Here is a 6,000-nt window from a genome sequence, read left to right as displayed (position 1 = left end):
TATTTGACGCGGCCAATTTCCTAATGGCAATTCATTGCATTAAAAAGGAAAGAGCTGAGGTTCATATGAGAGATTGCCCAAATGACTCAGCACAGTGAAAGTGGGGAGGAAAGGGAATGAATAATAAAGTACAGGTCCTTGGTTATATCACTATGATATAAATTTATACCATGATGATTAAATATTTTGTGTAAGACTGGTTTATGTATTTGTGTTTGCTATTTTACGACTGTTAAGTTGTATGTGTCATTATATTTTGTATAACGTTTTATTTTGTTCAAATCATGGCCTTTAGCTAATAAAATGTGTAGCGTAGATGCTATGAGAAGGCACCCCTTTTCTGCATTATAAAAACACACCTGTTTGTATTTTATGACTGCAGATTTTTACTTACCCATGGAAAAAATCACCCCCTTATAATGGTACCAGTCCTGGATTTGGGTTGATAACATTTAACCTGCTTTACAAACACAAACCTCTTTCAGTTTATGAAATGAACAAAGCATTTCTAAAACAGTTCAAGAAACTTTCATCAATACCAAGAGGAAAAAGACCTAATAAAATTATGGAGAACCAAATATGGAGAAAGAAAGAAAAAGGAGACAAAAAAGACTGAAATTTCAAGTAACAAAACACCCCGTCTTACCCTCAGTCTGACACATCCAATCATGTAAATCAGTTGACACGTCAACTTGTTTTATGTTCATTTTGTTCCTTCAGACATTAATCTGGCAATTCTAATAAATTTCCAACCTTTCTGGGACTATTGTTTTTCAGTAGAGAAGAAAGGATAGTCCAGAGTAAAGAATACATAAAATTAATTAATTTCAAATGAAAGTTTTGAAAAAAAATATCATGCTGCATGTTCAGGAGTTTGGGTCAATCAATCTGTGTCTACAGACCCCATTGTAATGATAGAGATTATCTGTTATACTTGGCAATATGCCTGCAAGGAAAGTTACGCAAACGTGAGTTGTCTTGTCACTCCACAACAGGATTTGAATCCATGACTCCAGGAGTATCAAACTCATTTTCATGGATGGTCACAGCCTTGTGGTTGCCTTCAAAGGGCAGTTGAATCCATGGATGGAGAATCTGTGGATACAGAGGGCCAACTATATATATATATATATATATATATATATATATATATATATATATATATACACACACACACACACACACACACACACACACACACACACACACACATATATATATATATATAAAAAACACAGTGGTTGGTGCTCCTTGGTTTTCACCCAGTTTGGGTCCTCAGCTATTATTGAATGACAACTACCATCACTTTTGATTATCCACCATGTGGACCAGGGGTGATGGGAGCTGCGACCCAACAGCCCTTGTAGCTCTGGGATTTGGGAAAGGTTAAAAGACATTTTAATGTCAGACACTATAACCCTTGTATCTAAATTCAAGCTCCACTATCGTGAATAAACAGAACTAACTGCAGCCTTCCAAATGTGACTGTATCTCAACTCCCATCAGCTCTAGTCATGTCTAATGAGGAATAGTTGTAGTCTAGCACACAGAATGACATCAGGGTCGGGTTTGGCCCCCGGGTCTTGAGTTTGACACCTCTGCATTTGGTTGATTCATAGTATACTATACTGTAAATGGTTGGTGTACAGGCCTAGAACTTGGGAAATCCAGTTTTAGTTTGCTTGGCTATGAAACTGGGTGATCTTGGGCCAGATTCTCAGATTGACTTTCCTGACAGGGTTGTTTTCAGGGTATTACAGTGTGGAACCATATACACAGCTTTGACATTGGAGAATGAACAGGAAGTAAATGTAACATAACAAGAAGAAATATAAATTCATTGGCCTGATCTGCATGCCATTTGCACCACCAGCTACAGCTCAGCTGTTGTTTTCCAACTTTATCCCTTTACTGGCGATTTCCCCTTCTATTTTCCTCTTAAAATAAATTGCAGTTTTAAGATTCACTATCTCGTTTTCATAATGTACACTTAGAATTGTATGCATCTCATTTTTCTAGTCTTCTGATGAATTGATGCACCTGTTTAAACCAATTTAACTATTATTTTACACTGATGTAAGCCATCGTTGCTTATAATGCCATCCTCCGCTAAGTGCCCAGGCTCCTGAATTTTTATAGGGGTACAATCTATACATGAACAAAAACTCACAAAAAGATTTATCCATTTTTTTAAGTTAGCAATTTCCTCTGCTGATTTGCTCTTTGGTATTTCACTTAACCATGCCACAGATTGTGACCTACTTTTTACATTCCTTTTGTATTATAATGTTTGAAAACCCCCACAGTAAGTCCATTATTTTGCTTCCGCTAACCATGAGCCAGTCGTCTTGGATTTCTTATGCACCACCAAGAACTGCCAAACATTTTCAATATTTTTCCACTCCCAGAAGGATTTGAAAGTAGTTCTTTTTTCCTTTTTGGTAAAAAAAAATGGTTTTAGAATAGGGATTGCCTTTGCTAGAGACCAAACATGATTCAGAACACATTAAGATTATGCCTAACTATGCCCATTCTTCTGCTCTTGATTACATGCCACCTAGAGTCTCACAGTATAGCAGCACCTTCCATTGTTTTCTTCTCTTTGTATTTAAATCAACAAAAATAATTATTTCTGAGCTATTCCTCACTGTGCTAATTTAGGAAAGAAACACGGCAGCAATTCTTACTGGTGACATCCGTACTATTGAGCTCAGATCCATATAAAATTTACCTGAAATCAATGTGCTGCCTTTCTATCACCACCTGATACAGCTTACATTTTTGGAAGTTTTTCCTTCAGGCAGACGATGGGCTGTATGGTTCATTCTGGACTGTTGTTGACATACTGTATTTTGAATTGTATTACGGAGCTGTTTAAACATTTTTGGTGCTGTGTACCTTCAAGTTGCTTTTGACTAACAGTGATGTTTTTTGACAAGATCTGTTGCTTTTGCCTTTCTCTGAGGCTGAGATAGTATGACTTGCCTAGGGTCAACCAGTAGATTTCCACAACCAACTGGGGATCCGAACTCTGCTCTTCAGTGTCATCGTCCAACACTAGAACCACTAACCCACACTGGCTACTTTATTGATACAATTTCTGTAATTCTATTAAGTTAACTTTGGGACAGAAAACCAGCTAAATAAAAATGGGAATAAATGAAGCAGAAAGTCATTAGGTGCAACAGAAAGGTCATGCTCTCTGACCCTCGTTATCTGCCCTAATACTTGCAATATTGCTTATTTACATATAATAGTGGAGATTACTCTCTATCAACAGAGTTTATCAGTGCAGGACACAGAATAAAAACAACAGCCTAAATCTGTTATTATAATGTAATGCCACTAACTCATCTAGATTTCCCTGTTTGGGCACATCATTCAATAGCTTACTGAATTAGCCTACTCTAGTTGGGATTAGCCAATAAGATTTCAGACAACATCTTGAAAAAATGAAATTAGAATATAATCAAATATTTTTAGTCTTTTGGCTCATTAAAAGACAAGAAACCTAACTATATCACAATCTGCAAAAGGCTTACAATCCATTGCATCAGATGTATGGAGTATCACTCACCTAACTCACAGGTCTTTTTAGGAATTACAGTATTACAAGATTCCATGTGAAATGCATTGAACATTAAAAAGCACTATACAAATGCCTATTATATTAAATGAAAAATGCAATGAGGTGTTGCTGAGTTGAAAGTTTTAGTTCAGAATTCCATCCAAGCAGTTGTATTTTCGCCTCAAGAATATCTAATGCTCACTTCAAGGGGGAAAAGGTGTTATTATTGTTGCTGTTGCTGTTGTTGTCATCAACCTATTGCAGGTTCGCTAAATAAATTCTTTGGTCATTTTGAGTATTTTTTTTCCCTTGAAGATGTTTATCTTCCTAAGTCTAGTGCCCTACAGATGTGTCAAATGAAAACACCCACTGTCCCAACCGAATACAGCGACTAGCCAAGCTTACAGGGGCGATTAAAGGACAACAAACCCATAGAACAATAAGCAGGGGAAAAATAGTAGAATTATCTCAGGTTTACTGGTACACAGAAAATGCTATTTTGGCTGCTAAGGAATTCACACTCAAATAACATATACACTCTGAGTACACTCTGAGTATTCATTTACTAAGAAAATTCTATGAAATTCATGAGGTCACAATACATTGACAGGTGACATGAAGGCACATATACACACGCACGTATATACAAGGTAAGTTTATGTTAAAACTAAGAATACATGCTTTTCAGATCACTTCTTGCAAGAAACAGACCATTGTTGCATCTAGAGACCTTTAGGTTTGTTCTAGCCTCATAGGAATGGATGTGGGTAATCTGTTATTCAGTGACCTACATTATCGTGGGCTTCTGAGCTTTAATCTATTCAGTGCGCAAGTGTCTATGGAATGGGGGAATGATGAATGTTAATCAGGCATTAAAGCTCTAATGCTACGAACTTGCATGCAAAATGATATCCAAAATCCAGTTTTGGCAGAATATGAGGCTTAACATACGATACAACAGGTTTTTAAAACTCAGTGACTATCATGAGATTCCCGTGAATTAGGTCATTCCTAGAAATGATAAGCAGACCTGGGTGGGCAAGGCCACCCAAGTAGTGGATTAATTTTTGAATCAGTGATCAATTCCCAGCAATCTGGCCATAATGAATCAGGCTAAAAAGCCTAACTAGCCCAACACGTTGTTTATATTGTGGCCAGTAATTTGTATATGCATAAGCAGATGCAATAGCACCTTTCCAAATGTATTGCCTAGCAAGTGACACAGCAGAGGCAATGGTGAATATTTGTAGCCATTTTGATTAGTAGCCATTTAGGGCCTTAACAGTATGAAGATCAGTTGTCTGATATTCATACTATTGCAAATGGAATAAAACCTAGCTGCTCAGTTCTCATTTGATATATTTTGATAAGACGTTACCGTAGGCCCTCTGAATCCACAGATTCTGCCTCCGTAGCTTGAAAGTACTGTATTTTAAAAATATTTCTAAAAGCAAACCTTGATTTTGCCATTTTAGATAAGCGACACCATTTTACTATCTATATATATAAAAGAGTGATGGCATCACGGCAGCGGACAAAACAACAAAAGTAATCACCCCACAACCTCGAAAATTGACATCACAACCCCTCATCCATGCCTCTAGGTTGATACAACAAAAAGAAAAGAAAAATAAAGTCCTAATTAGAGGTAGAGGAATAATTGTTTTTATCCAATTACTGCCAGTTAGAAGGCTAAGCTCCGCTCACTTGGTCTCCTAGCAACCCACTCAGCCCAGGGGACCCTTTACCTTAACTACCACCAATTCCTCAATACTTTATTTCCCATACCACCATACTTAGCCACAGCAACGCGTGGCTGGGCACAGCTAGTGGTATTATATGAGACTTGAGCATCCATGGATTTTGTTATCCACGGTGGGTCCTGGAACCGAACCCCCCATTTTAATTCATGAATTGGGGCTTTTACAAAACAAGACTATATACGGTAACTACACTTTGACTTCACAAAGGGAGAACCATATTAATACTAACAGTTTTATCTGACAGACAATTGGTTCACAACCGTGACTGGAATCTTGGTGGAAATTTATGATGTCATAAACCTACAATTTCAGAGTTTAGAATTGTGCCATTGCACAATAGTCATATTCCCAAGTGAGGAGCATTACTGTAAGTGGGACCACTGCACAATAAGCAGCATGGCAGTTGCGCAATGCTCATGATATGCAACAATATGGCACTCTGCAGGACGGACTATCCTTGCACAATGACACTACAAAGAAAGAGAGGCCACAGCCCCACAGCTCTGCTCATCCAGAATGGAGGGCAGTGGAAAGTTATGTGTACCCCATGTCTGGCCCTATCCTGCATCGTGGAGCCACTGTTTCACAATGGGACAGTTTGTGTGATGCCCCATTATTCAGCCTCACAATTCTCTAACATGACCATATATTGTGTCCATGATGTAACGT

Source organism: Anolis carolinensis, chromosome 2 (assembly GCF_035594765.1).
Source record: "Anolis carolinensis isolate JA03-04 chromosome 2, rAnoCar3.1.pri, whole genome shotgun sequence".
In the NCBI taxonomy this organism is placed as follows: Eukaryota; Metazoa; Chordata; class Lepidosauria; order Squamata; family Dactyloidae; genus Anolis; species Anolis carolinensis.
The sequence above is the reverse complement of the archived record's forward strand: the minus strand, read 5'-3'. Positions refer to the sequence as shown.